Raw genomic sequence first — 15,827 nt, 5'->3', positions numbered from 1 at the left:
TAATAAAATGTATTTCTAATTCTTATTTTGTAATCCAAAAAGCACGTCCATCAGAGATGAAATTCAGAACTTGACGTGTCTCTCAAAACTTGGAATTTGTATAATCTCAAACCAGAAACAAAATAGACATTAATCAAGCATATTTGAGACAAGGCCCAGAGATAGAAATTTTGATGTTTTTGGTTCTTCCAATTTCTTCAAAAATTACTTTACTAATACTTCCTCCAATTGTATTGGAAATTACTTATTTTAGACTAATTTTGTGAAGCTGGACCTTATAAATGTAATGAATTCTGCAGATGTATGACTGTAGTGCATTAAACCGAAAAAACTCAACCATTTCGCGTTTCTTTAATCTTAAACCTTTACGGCTCCATAGATGATATAATTCAATGAAATTGTGTAAATATTGACCTAAACTGAGTTTTTATTCTAGAATTATGTCTGTCAAGAGAGGTGGCCATTAGATTACTATTAATTATGTCAATATAATAAATATATGATGCATTTGAATCAAATTGCATGAACAGAACTAGAATTTAAGATGAGCTTTTAAACAATAAAAAAAAAGTCTTTGATTTAAATGTTAAGGTGTATAAGAAACTGTAAAATGTCGAATCAGAAGAGGAAGAAGACCAGGAAGCTTCGTGGTCATGTCAGTCATGGACATGGTGGTATCGGTAAGCATCCTGTAGGTCGCGGTAACGCTGGTGGTATGCACCATCACCGCATCAACTTCGACAAATACCATCCCAGTTACTTCGGTAAAGTTGATATGAGAAACTTCCATTTGAGGAGACAGCACAAGTTCTGCCCATCAATGAATTTGGATGAATTGTGGTCTCTTGAAGCTTCTTGCTGCCGAGAGTTATTGGTCTTTTACAAAGAAAACTACGCAAAGGGTTCATAGACAAAAACTTGAAGTTAGTGTCAATACTGCTTTTAAAAATATCAATATGAGTTCAAATGAGATCGTTATTAACAATGTTAAACAAATGTGTTTAAATTTTGATCAATTTTCGTCTTATGACTGTTCTTTTATTAAAAACATCAATTAAGTCTTACCTCAAGTTTTCATTTAACGCACTTCCAGAGATGCTCCCACATTAAAAGACTTCAAGGCCTCGTGTTAATTGAATACCATTACTTTAATTTCAAATACAAAAAATATTCCGCATAAAGCTCACGTTTTTGCCAAACAGGTTGTTCATAATTTTGCCTAAAGGTTTCTAAGATATCTACAATAAAAAAAATATTTCCGTCTATGTACTCTTACACCTCCCCCCAACACCTCTAGTCTAGTAGTTAAGTCTAGTCATCCGCTTGCTTGAATTTCAATTAACTCTCTAGTTACCTGCCTCCAACTTATTTTTTTTATTCTTTTCAATACCTTTACTAAATTATTAACACCTCCAATCCACGTGCTAAGGAAATACCTATCGTTCAAGGCAGAAGAAGAAGAGGAGGACAAAACAAAATTAATTAAAACCAACGAAAGTTTACGAAAGAAAATCAAAAAAAAAAATCAACGAAGAAAAAATGGAAAATTAAATGCTACCAATTAATTTCCATAAGCGATCCAATTACAATTCCGAGTGCTTCCAAATTACCGATAAAATTACTTTCTAAACTTTTCATGCCTTTTCATATACCGAGAGCCCAACGAAAATATCGCCCCTTATTTTGTTATGGGGCTCTGTTTGCTTTATGCTGTTGAAGTTTTGGTTTTGTTGTTGTTGTTGTTTTTGTTTTTGGAGCCCCATAGAGTCACGAGGCAGTAGGGTAGACGCTGTATGACTTTTGAGAGCCCCCATTAACACAAGTTTCAGAGAACTTTTTTCACTGAGAAAAGTTTGTACCTACATCACATCACCCACCCCACCTTAACGAAAATATGTATCTTTCTAAATACAACAACAACAACAAAAAACTGAAGAGGGTAGAGTTCGAGAATTTTGCTCTTAAGCTGCCAAATTCATCTCGAGTAAGCTTGAACTTCAAAACAAAAATGTACTCATTCTGCACGGAAATTAAAACCCAAAAACAAAAAAAAACAGGCAATTATTGTCATAACGTAATTATCGAGATATATAGCCACCCCCGTCTCAGCCACCACCAATCTGATACCGAATTTGATACCAACCCCCTCTAGTGGACGGTGTTATTTTTCTTGTTTCAGAGAAATCGGAATTCGTTTTCGTTGTCGCTGTCGATGCCTGCCGTGAAATTGCATTCATACCAAGTCCCCGGGGAATTTATCCCGAACATATTTTCATTAGCGTCAAGCGTGAAAAATCTGATGATCAGTCATCTGTGCCGGGGTACGCGTAAAGCAATATAACAGTGTAAATCATGCACTTAGCGCGATGAGGGTTGTACTAAAACTACACTACTTCTCGACTCATCTATTTATTTATGAAAATTTTGCACATCACATACTTTTTCTATACGCTCTGTAAAAAGGGGTGCTGTTGCTCTATGCTTTCAGCCAGCACTTAACCTCGAACGACGAAGGCTTTTGGCAGCGTGTGTGACGGAAGAAGAAACTACCCTTAAATGGTTTACTATGGTAGGTAAGGTAGTAGAGCTGCGAAAAAATACGATATGGTTTTGGTGGTAGTTGAAGTTAGATGATGGTTATTTGGACGAGAAAGCATTCTTGTTAGCTATTCCAAGTCGTCTTCGTCATCGTTGTCGGTCGGGCTAAAGGCAGGAAAGGAAAGGACAGGACAACTTGTATAAGGTGGAACCAAGCAAGAAACACAAAACACAGTATACGGGTAGGGCATCTGTTTAGGGGTACTCATTCGACTGCTCGACTCAACTCGACTCGACTTCCCTTCCACTTGCCTAATTCGCTTTATGTTTCAACCCTCTTGCTGTTGTTGTTGTTGGGTTTCGTAGCTCTGGGGGCTCTGCTGGCTGTCAGACGATGATAATGATGAAAATAGAAACAAAGCAGACACAACACAAAAAATTGTGTGTTTTTCACCCCTCTCTGTTGGCATTTCTTCTTTCTTTTTCTGTGTTTTGTTTGTGTGTTGTAAATGGAAAATGTTTCTATTTGCCATTTCGATTTATTTTTATTTTGCACTTTGTTCAGTTTCGAGCTTCATACTACTTTTACTTTTGTACCGCTCCGCTCGCTATACGAGAAAGTACTCACGAATTCAGAGTCACTGTACTGATGGCAAGTGTCTGTAGTGTGCCCACCCTTTTGAAGGGAAGTTTGGGTTTCGTATAGGTAGTTATACGACTCGAGTACTTTCTGGTGGGGATCGGTTTTATGTTTTTTTGTTTTGCTATCCCAGCGGATTTTATGGGGTTCGATTTTTATGTTGGTTATTTTTGTTGTGCTTATTTTATGTTTACAGTGTACTCATATTTTGGGTTGACTTGTTGACTGCGGTAACAACTTGCAATTCAATAATCGTTTGATTGCGACCCCAAAAGCAATATTGGGAAAAAGGTTGTCAACGGCAACTGCAGGATGATTTGTGTTCGGAATGGGCGATGGTGGTGGCGGCGGGGGTGAAGTGGAACTGGTATGAGATGAGGGTTTGAAGTTGTTCTTATGCTTGTTTTAACTGATGGCATGGAATACAAAAAAGGTATTTTGTGGATGTTGTGAAAAGTTTTTCGATGATTGGCTTTAAGCGAGTTTTTATCGGAGGTATATATGGGAATTTTTAAAGCCTTAAAAGAAAATATAGTAAAAGTTTAAAAACTTATTGGGAATTATGTTATGTAATCTCATTGTCTGAATTTTCATCAAATACTGCGGTACTTTTTGGAAAAGATAAAGAAAATGGATCTGGGAAGTTTACATTACTTCTTCAGTGGAATGTTGAACATGTACTGCTCTTAATATACGACATCCACAAGTTAAAGATCTTAAAAAAGGAGAATTTTGAAAATGCGGCCATTTCATTAAATGACATCTATCATTTATTTATTCATAGTGTAGAAAAACACGAGCAAATTTTCATTTTTTTATCAAAAATGGTTTTATGTTTGGGCCATATTTCACACCATTGTGCTCATTTCATGGTAGAAATAAGGACCCACTGAGAGCACTTTTCACATAAGATCAAGCACTTAAAGTAAGCGAACAACAAGCACCTGTCCTTCAACGAAAACTGGATCTACCAAAAACATCTGAACTTGCCGTGCAAGTGCTTTGGAGACTTCGAAAAAATCTATTTAACGTCACCTACAAAAACTCGATACCAATATTACCGAACATTTGGGAATAAAATTTTTTTTTAGGTTTTACGAATTTCCAAATAAAATGAAGCTTTAAATGGAAAGATATGACAAGTCTTTATCGTCCAAAAACAGCCCTATCACCCAAAAATGTTTTCAGAAGAAAATGTCCAAAATTAAAAAAAAAAAGTTGTATACCTAGCCCAAATTAATTTTAAAGTATTATAACGCCCAAATCAAACGATTCTTATCACCATAAAGCCCAAAAAGCAAAACGTCACAAAGCCCAAATAAAATGTCATAAGATCGAAACCAACTTTCAATGTCGTAACGGCCAAATTTATAAATGCCACAACGTCCAAAATTTGTATTTATCCAATATTTTGGTTTTTTGCGGACTCTAAGATGCTTATAAACAGTTACATTTTTAAATATTTCTTTAGAAATTAAATGGTATTGGTATTTTTGAAGATAAACTTATATTGCAGGTGTATTTTTAATAAGACTCATTTTATAAAACAGGAGCAAGTTGTACATTTTTGTTGATTGTTAAACTTTTTCCTGTGGGGTTTTCTGAATAAAGTTGGAGTTGAAAAGCGCCGCTCGAAGTCATTTTCTTTAAAAACTCTAGAAGAAAAAGAGTAAACTAATTCTTTTTTTTTGAAATCGTTACATATTTCAAATGTAAGACATAGCCTCGTCATTCTATAGAATCTAGAAATTAACATTGTTCTCAAATTCTTCCAGTGCTGATTCACATCATCTTTTCGTCCCCTCTAAATTCTTGAAATCTAAATCATATAACAATTTATCAGTCACCGAATATGCGTCATTAACTTAGAATTCATCCCGAAAAATTCAACTTCATCATCTTATCGTTTCGGTTTTGGTATCAGTCACTCGTCGTATAAGTTCCAATCTTATATTATAACCCAGGGAACAAAATAACGCAAACGAATAAATAATATCTTAGATCTTAGATCTTTTTAAAAATTCAAATTCTTCATAGGTCTTCATTTTATTATTATGTTTAAATGTATGTATTCCTTGGCGCGCTCATTAATTTACATTCCAGAGTTTGTTATACTCGTCGTATAATATTTAAAATTCTCTTCACACCCGAACTGACGCACGCTCCTTGAAATCGCTTTTGAATAAATTTTCTAATCCATTGAACACCTCATGAATCGGCCACCATATTATACCTAGGTATACATATTATACAATCGGCGGTTCGGTTGGCGGTGGCGGCTGCTGCTCTGACTCTGAATATGAGTCTGAGCGGCTGTGGCTATGGCGACACGGCAGTAGAAGTATATCGCTATAGTGGCCGCCAGTGCCAGGCCAGGCCAAACCAAGCCGCAACAAACTCTAAATTACACACAAAGCAGCCCACCAAACCGATTTATTATGCGCAAAAATGTCGTTAAAAAATTCATAAACGTGATTTGTGTCGGCTATGCATTCATTTTAATCGCTTCTATACTCCTCACTTGGCACAAATTCAAATTCCAGACAAGAATCAGCCTTCATACTTCATATTATATACGAATACGAGTCGATTATTAAAGATGTAGATATGAAGGTACATATATGCTATAAGAAAACTTCATTCAACTGGGCTGGCTGCCCTTGTCCCGGAATGTGAGCGCTGAGCAGTGATGCATAGTCTTACACTATGTCTGACTTAGCCTTATGCTTGGGTATTGTAATGTAACCCAATCATCCAGATATATGAAATGGAAACAACTCGCCGCCGCCATTCTGTCAATCAGTATCACAAAACGCAACAGCGATTTTTGTGCATCATCTCTAGATATTATATAGAGAGGCCTAAGTCGATCCTATAGATGATGATGCGGAGCATTGGATATTGGGTACGGCGGCGGCGCTGTGGAATATAAAATTGGTTTTTGATGGACCTAAATACCACGATCACACTGATGACTGGAGAAGATCGATTGCGATCTTGAATGATACCTATTCTAATTTTATTTCCAGCCATAACCACCGATGCCCTTCTCTGACGCCGGCTGGCAGCCATAGGGCTAAGTCTTAAACGAGGAAAATTCTCGTTTCTGAAGTTCGTGAATATATCTGAGATTTGAGGAGTGTACCATATGTTCTTTTTTGTTTTTAGCGTGTGCCGAAATTTTATGGAAGTTTCAAAATCAAAATACTAAATTTTTAACGAAAGAAAAAAGAAAGACGTATTTGAAAAAAAAATCATATGACCTTTATTAACGTGTGATGCTTTTAAAAAAAACTGCGCATAACCAACATAAATTTCAATATTCAGAAACTATATGCGTCAATGTAAACAAATTTATGTTTCAGATCAAAAATTTGACTTAAAAATTTAAAACACAAATTCTGATTTTTAAGAAATCTTAATAACTGAAAGAAGCCATTTTGAAATTGGTATACTGATGAAATATGAGTGATCAAAGGTAAGAAAAAGTAAGTAAATTTAAAAAGATTCGAACCATCTTAAGGTTTTTTACTAACCAAATTTTTAATTAAGGAATGTCTATTTAAAAACCATCATTACATACAAATTCAAAATTGTCATTTCATCAAAGCTTGGATGGAATTGGCAAAAACTAATTTTAATCTTTTAGTTAAAACACATTTATTAGCATTTTTTAAAACTCAACAAAGCCATTAATAAAATATTTTAAGCCAAATGATTTAAACAATGTAAGAAATTAGCTTTATTTTTATTATGTCAACTTGTGTAGGTGTAAAAGAAACCTAGAACAGAAGTCTGTTTTTAGGATTGTAAAACCAACTTGTCTGCTTCTATATAACGTTGATAAATTTAAAACTATCAGACTTACGAGAAAGCTTTCTGTAATTTATTTCAATTGTGTCCTTGGTTTGTTATTAGATGGAAAACTGAAATTTTCACAACATCTTAACTTAATTACTAAAAATCAATAAAAACAAAATTCTGATCCTTTTATTAGGTTTGAATACCATTCATTTATTTCGTCAAATCTCGAATGCGCTTGTCAGATCTGACCATCAAATTATGCCTGTCATGTCCAAACTACAACTGGTTCAAAATACGTTCCTGATATTTGAAAAAAACAGAGTTCTTATTTATGTTTGGTGTTTATTTGTATATGAATAAACACAAATATTGACTCTTTGCATGTTCTGTACAACAATAACTTTAAAAATTCCCAAAGAAACCCGAAGAATTTAACATATTGTTTACGTATTCCAAACTGTCTGACTGTCTTGAACAATGTTCCCTTTTGAATAGTTTGTTTAAATTATTTAATTACTTTATTGTAAAATATATCAAATTGTTTGACCATAGAGTGAAATAATCAAGTAAACATAAATCAACTTTTCGTGACAATTACTCGTGTACTTAAAATGTAAACGAACACTGTTACTTAACTGATTTAAATAAATACTAAAAACTGTTTGTACTTTAGAATTTTTAAAAATTCAAGCCAATTTCACAATTGAAAATACTAAATTTCGCAGGAATAAGTCAGTTTATCTGAGGATTTATTTACAAAAATGGGTGATTTTTTAGTATATTTGTTTCTCCGTAATCTTATCGTCATGATAACCAATATTAGAGATGATGACCTGAAAAGCTACAGGCGTTATTTGAAATTAAACATTTTTATTTTTGTTTCTATTTTCATTTTGCGGATAATTAAAAAAAACGGATTCTCTTTTTTGGCTTGAAGACAGTTAGGTTTGTATTTTTTTTTTTGATTGACAGACTCACAAAGCTTGCACCATGTTTGTGGAAAACAATTCAAGAAAACGTTTTCGCTATTTAAGCTAATTGTTGAAGCTTAATCTTAGTTTAGAAGATTGAAATAGTCTTACAATATTAAACCTGCAATTCAAACAATTGTCTTCACAATCATGTGAACTCACAAAATTGTATATGACAATATTTTCAAAAATCTAATAGTCAGCCATTTTAAAACGTTAACAGTCTAAAATTGTAGATATTGTTCTTTAAGATACCTGAAGATTTGTTTCCTGTCATTAACATAATATATATGTACTTATCGTTAACCTTCTGCTCTGATACAAAAAAAAAGAATGAAAAATCCATCTAAAATTGAAATTTAAAAACTTTGAAACAACATAATACCAATCGTCTGAAGACGCGTATTTGAATATTGTCAGTTCTCTGGGAACTTTGTTAGAGAACCGATTAAATATTGGATGAAAGGCTTATTTCACAAGAAGGACTCTTGATAACTAGTCAATTTGTTCAAGACATAAACGTTTGTTTTTCTATAGTTCCGAGTATTTGTAAGATGCCATTAGTCCTATAAACCAATCGGTTGGCACGTTTGTACCAAAAACGTCAACAAATTTGAGAAAACCTGAGTATAAGATACTGCTTAAAAGGAAAAGCGACTTTTGAGCATATTTTAGATTTTAAAAAAAATTTAAAGCGTAACAGTTTCTTAACCAATAAATAAATTAGTTTTTTGGTTAACAAAATAAATTATTTCGTTTAAGTCATTCTAAGTATTTTTATAAGATATGCCCAATTGCACTTACGTCCCTTCTTTCCAAGGTCATGGAAACGCTGATTAATTTTCAGCTTAAGAAATATCTTGAAGAACGGAAGCTTCTTAATGACCGACAGTATGGCTTTCGTAGCAATAGGTCCACTGGTGATCTCATGGTTCATCTCACCGAACAGTGGAACAAATCTTTACATCGTTTTGGAGAAAGTAAGATTATTGCACTTGATATTTCAAAAGCATTTGATAGAGTTTGGCACCAAGCTCTCTTATAGAAAATGCGTGCTTTTGGTATTGATGAATCTCTTCTTCGTTGGATTAGAAATTACCTTTCTAACAACCTTTCAATACAAGTTGTATTGGATGGTTTCAAGTCTGAAGTTCATAAAATAAATGCTGGTGTACCCCAGGGCTCCGTTTTGTCTCTTTTGTCTGTCACTTCTAATCCATTAAACTGTTTCGCCGATGACAGTACCCTCAGCTTTTCATATTCGTTTCTAGATTCACATCCTTGTCCTTCGAATTTGGAATTTAAACGCAGCGTATGATAAGCTCATTAAATTCTGATCTTGACAGCATTGTTAAATGGGGAATCAAAAACCATGTAGAATTAAATGCTTCGAAAACTCAATGCTGTCTCCTGTTGTTAAAGCGTAACCCACCCCCGATTCCGCTATCCATGAGAAGCACTTGCATCCAGGAAACTAATCAACTTTCAGTACTTGGTACGAATATCACAGATCACCTCTTATGGAATGATCGCATATTTGATATTGCTTAGGATTTCTCCGAAGATGCAAGAAATTTTTCAACCCTTCTGATCTGGCTATAATCTACAAAGCTTTTATCCGTCCAAAGCTTCAATTTAATTCGCATATCTGGGCAGGTGCCCCAAAACAAGTTTAACTCTCTTGGATAGCATTCAAAAAAGGGCTTTAAAAATGATCGGCGACAGAACTATAATCGAAACATTTACATCGCTAGAACACAATGTTTCGCAATGTTTCATGCCTTTCGTTATTTTATAGATATTTTTACAAACAATGTTCTGTCGAACTAGACAGTTGCATTCCACCCCTTAAACGATTCAGCCGTAATACTCGCACTTCTAGGAATTCTCATCAGTTTACCCTTGAGCTCAATTTCGGGCGTACTGTCAAGTACAGAGATTCTTTCTTAAATCGCACATCGAGAATGTGGAATGCTTTGGCCAACTCTGTTTTTCCCTCCTATTTTGATGTTCAGAACTTTAAGACCAATGTGCACCGGTATCTCCTTTTAAATCCTTCCCTATTTTCCTAACGCTCGCATTGTGTTTAAATATAAACATATAAAGGGTACTAATAACCCCTTGAGTGCTTGTGAATATAAAAAAAAAAATGTACTTTAAACAAACTGCTTATGTCCATTTCTATTCTTAAAACGAAACTAGCTTAAGTACAAATAACACAAAACTATAAATTTGATTTGTACCTAAATTTAATAAATAGAATTTTAGGTTTATAAAGAACACCTTACTTATCAATATTATTCTTCAAAAAATAACATTTTTTGACTCTCATAACTTACAACTCTTAAAGTATAACTAGTTGGAGTAGAAACAAGCTGATAAACCAGAGGCGAAGATTATTTCTTACTGTGTCTAAATTATAAAAAATTAATAAGCTTTAGTCGTATGAAGCCATTTTGAGCTGGTCAAACATTCTTGGTTTTTTAAAATACAAACAAATCTTAGAAAGCATAGTTTCAATTTCTAGGAAAATGCAGTAACGCAGAATTAAAAAAAAGGTGCTGAAAATTCAAAGTCAAAAACTTGACAAAAGAAATTCGTTTCCCTACTTCTTGCAAAAAACAATGAACCACAAAACTACATTTTTGATTCAAGTTTTTGGTAAACAAACATATCCTTCTTATTGTTGCAGGCACATTTGCCAAGTTTAGCTTAATCTTGAGTCAAAGCTACAAAAGTCTTGCGAAGGAACTAAAGTTAACTAAAATATTGGAATTATATTTAAACTTTTTCTGTGAACTTCCTATTGAGTATTGGTCTTTTATAAATTTATTAAAATGCAAGTTGCACAACATTCCCTGTTTTTCTGCATAAACATATTTGCTAACTCGCAGAATTCTTTTAGCTCCATCGATTTTTTATTGGCAGGAAAGCTGGCGCCCAATGCGAATTCAACGTCACATCAAAGCATATTGAATATTTAATTTGACATTTTTATGATCGACAAACAAAACAAAACTGAAAGAAAATAAACCACATTCGAACTTTGGACCATTTTTATAGTTGACGATATTTGTTTTTGTATTTCTTTTTTGTTTATTTAATTCTTTTTTGGCGGGAATCAACTACACAAATACACCAAACCCAACTTAAAGTAAACATCGCACTATACCTAAAGACATACGGTAATAAAAATAAATCAATTGCGGTCAGAGATACAAGTAGGTAGCAAGAAGCTTGAAGAAAAGCGGGCGGGCAGCGCAGCGGTCGGTTGGTGGCAGGTCTCGCAGCATGGGCACGGGCAAGGGCAGTGGCAGTGGCAGCGTTTTATAAATAATTTATAGACTCTTCGAATATTCGTATAGCGGACCGGGCTCGCTCTCGAGTCTAGAGCCGCTTGAATGTTGAGAATGTGGTGTGCGGTGGTCAATCCCACCAACAAACAACCCCATCGGTGGTGGTCATGTCCAAAAATAGCAGCTATCGATACCGCCGCCGCCGATGTATGCGAATTGCGATATGTATCTGTGCGGTTTGCTGTAGTGTGCTGTGGCGCGGTACGGAGCGCGGAGTGCAGTAAGCAGATACTTCGTTGGCGCAAATCTCATTTTGGCTTCGAAGAAGTTTACGCGCGATTTTTCGCGTGATTTTCACGAAAACGAGTCACAAAATACGAAAAAGAAATAAGAGAAAAAATACGTACAAAATATTACGATTGGATCTAAAAATACTTAGTTTGACCAGCTTGATGTGAGGAGGGTAACCTGTTTACGCTGCGGACGCAAGGGGCGCTGCTCGGGGGATAATAATGATGTTTATGATGAGATTATGTGGCATTTGAGAGATAGCAGCAAAGTATGGAGTACCTACTCAGCGAGCTCATTAGGCGGACAGAATATGTACCTTCACTTAGTGTGTCCCTGTTTCTTGTTCCCTCAGCCATCGGCATCGCTTCGCCATCGAATCGGTCCAAGCCGCCAAGTAGACAGCAGCGGACCGGCAGATATTCGAAAAGAAAACAACAAACGCGAACAACATGATCCAAAGAAACAGCACAAATCCAAGAGAGACCTCCATCAGAAAACAAAACCAAACCAAACGTAAAAAAATGCTATCGGTTCTTTGGCCGCGCTTGGTGTTGCACGAATGAAAAAGTGGAGGCAGTCACTCGCTTGATGGGGCAGGAAATTCGAGTTTTATTCGCTTTGTGATTCATTTTTGTTGGCATGGCATCGGCATCGGCATCGAAAAACATATGCGAATCTTTTCGGAGCCAAAGTCGAAGTCGGAGCCGAATCCAAAACCAAAGCAAAAGCAAAGTGATATTGCGGAGCGCGCAACTTGCCACAGCAGCAAAAGCAACACCAAAAGCAATATACAGCATTATGGCTATTAGGTTCTTGGAAATCCACTTGGGCTTGATGGGCTATAAATGAAAAATAAAAAAATAATAAGGAGGAAACAGGAATACCACGAGTGTTGGAGTGCAAGTACGTGGTAACGTGTAATTCAGGCAGTGTATGGTGGCAAATGCAATTAAATTGCATGTGGTAGCCGCAGCACTTGGAAATGAATGTAAGCTTTAATTAGCCACTCCATGTTGATGTATCGCCCGGGTATCTGGGGAATGTATCTTGGCATCTTTTTGGCGTGTTTTTAGCATCAGAATATGGCTACAAGCTTTGTATACTTAAGTAGAAGACCCATAATACGCTTACGACTTACCTACCTACAACTGTCGTCTTATAGTAGTCGTGTATAGTTAGTTAACCGAGTTTAGATGATGAGAATTATACAACGCAAAACGAAGGAGCAACATCACAAACACACCCATTTACGAGAGTACCTACCTACGAATACGAACATAGTAAGTTGAAGTGCAGTGCAGTCAGATTTTTGAGTGCAGGCATCAGAAGCTGAGATATTTAACTGCGCTGCGACGAATATTTGCAATATTTTTGTGAGTAGGTTCTGTAGTTAAAGAGTGAAGCGACAACGAGAGAGACCGGGTCCCGCATTTAGGCGGGAAGAATGTTGTTTTTTTAAGGTTTGGTATGGTTGTTATTTTTAATGCAAATTGTACTAGATTTCGTTTTATTTTGTTTCCAATTTGCTTTTTAGGTTTAATAAGGACAAGTTATGCATTCGTGACACAAGTTGTTTGCTTCATCATGTTTCCATCATAAAAAGGCATTCGCGCGATGTATAAGTAAGTGGAAAAGTTAAGGTAGCTTCTACACTGAAAGGAATTCAAAAATACAAACAAGACGACAAACAACCACGATTACTTTGATTTAAAGAAATTGAGAAAACCCTAGCAGAAGCTTTCATTCCTTGCAAACGTATAGTTTCTACATACACATTATCATCTCAATATTTTTTTAGTATTCCATGCATAGTACAGTGAGAAATTTCCAAAAATACGATCTGCAGTAGCCAAATTTTTGTATTTACAAAAATGTACAACTGAAAGAAGATCTGTCAGAATAATAATAACCAAACACACGAATAGAAGAAAGTTTTGTGAAAACCAAAAGTTAAAATTAACTTAGCAAAAAAAAACTAACCAAAACTAATAAAATTGACTATTTTCAAGAATAGATGCTAAAAAAACATCTGGAAAATGAGATCCTATAAAAAAAAAAGTTCATTTAACAATTGCTTTAAGGAAGGGGTCTGTTCGTAGACTGCTACATTAACTTGTGGTGTTGAAGCGAGCTTAAAGCTCGTCTCGATTCTTTATATACCTGAACCGAGTTGAAATGAGCTTGATTCGCCTCGATTCCGGACGGGTATCGGTTTCGAGACAAAATATAGTTTTGGTTAAATCAAATTAAAAAAAAAATTGCACCTCTAGCGGTAGCATATTCTTAAATGGTGCTAAACTTTTTAGTTTTTCATTGTTCATTGTAACACAAATCAAACTATCTCACTTCCACTTCATAAGAAAGATCGAAACACCAATTGCATTTTAGAAAGTGTTGTTAAACTTAATCATTTCTAAGTCTTCTTGTTCGGTGAAAACAACAAAAAGATTTATTAAACCTAAACTGAGATTAACCTTTGGTGGAAACATAGCAAAACATAAATATCTTTTCTATTGTTTTCTCATGCAAAATAAGCCCAATTAGTCCATTTTAGTCCATAAGTAAATAATATCAACAGTAATAGATTGATTTTTTCTCCAATCGAAAACACACATGATTCCAAATGAACAACTACTCAACAAACACAGCCATCGAGACAGAAATGCAATATCAATCTTTCCAATATTTGAGAACGAAATTACATAAGATCCATTCGAGACTCTTATAAATGTCAAAAACCCATCCGTAGTACGATTCCATACTTTAACTTTTATCGGTGTTATTCATACTATGGATATTGTTTTTGTTATTCGTGTAAAATCCTACTATAGTATGGATAGATTTTAAAACAAAACACGGGTAATGTAGGACCATGAACTAAACCTTTAAGACTTCCATCACTATCTTATGAAAGATAGTTTGATTGCAGTGACCCTACTGAACTTGCTTAATGCTTATGTCTAAATTACGTTTACTTACTGGGAACATGAAAGCACAAGATTAAAGTTATTAAATTGCAATATTTAAATGCATATTACATTGTTCGAATTATGTAGAAATAATTATGTTATTTCGTACGAACATCAACTAGAGCAAAAAGTCACGCAACAAAATTTAAGGTTTGACTCTTGACAAGAAAATTAAGTGCAGTAAATGAAGAACTCGAGTGATTCGGAAAAGACCAAAAATTAAGAAGCCGTAAAGTTAAGATCACTTTAAAGTATTTGAAAATGTCTTTTATATTAATTTCTCAGTTATTTTTAAAAACAAGTTTTATTTTCCTGTTTTCTATTTCTATTTTTCGACCAATTCAAGAATTCCTTACAGTTTAAAAAAAAAATGTCTTGTACATTCTAAAGGTACAATTTTTGAAGTCAAATTACTATGTTTATTTATATTTTCTGAACTGAATAAAAAAAACTGCATATTGTTTCTCACATTTTCAAAAATTTGAAGCACATTTTAGACTTTTTTTTAATTTAATTTTTTTAATTAGCTTGAAAATTAATTTTCCTTTTTATTGAATCACAACGGAATTTTGCTCATAACTATTTGTAAAATTGCTCTCATTCAAAGATAGTTAAATCTACATAGGTCACGCAATATTCTAGTTTAACGTTTGTCAACTTTTGCAGAACTCGTTATGGTTTGAAAATGGGTGGAATATGGAATTGTTTTATATAGATTGGAGAGTTTTTAATAGGGTCCTTGTCTCATTTAAAATAAAACACAAATATTAAAGAGCCGTATGTCTGATGTTATGCATTGAGGTCCATTGTACTAATTAATTTTTTAAACTTTCAATTTCACAATTTTCTGCTTCAAACGACAGGGTACTGCATTAAAATCGAAAGATTTTTTTTTTACTTAAATCCTCAACACTGTTACCAAAAGCTCCGAAAATGTTATTTGGAGTTTATAAAAATCGAACAGAAATTGTGGAAGATTGTTTTTGATGTAAATTTGGCAACATTACATTGTAATTAATTGTATGATGGTACGCACAGTTTCAGTCCTAAATATGATCATATGTTATACTCCCTCCAATGATAACTTAATTTATTCAGCACAAAATTAACATTAAAACCAAAGACAATTTATAATAAAATCTAAGTTTAAAAAATGCGAGAAAAATGCTCAGTTTTTAATTCTTATCAACTGCAATAGGTACACGTAGTTTCCAAAGAGGTTTTGAAAAATTATATTTAAAGAAAGTACAGACATTTTTTTTTAAAATGTATCATATAATCATGTCATAAAATAAAAATCATTGAAACGTGAAAATAG

The sequence above is a fragment of the Eupeodes corollae genome, chromosome 3 (genome assembly GCF_945859685.1).
Source record: "Eupeodes corollae chromosome 3, idEupCoro1.1, whole genome shotgun sequence".
NCBI lineage: Eukaryota > Metazoa > Arthropoda > Insecta > Diptera > Syrphidae > Eupeodes > Eupeodes corollae.
This window is presented reverse-complemented; position numbering follows the sequence as displayed.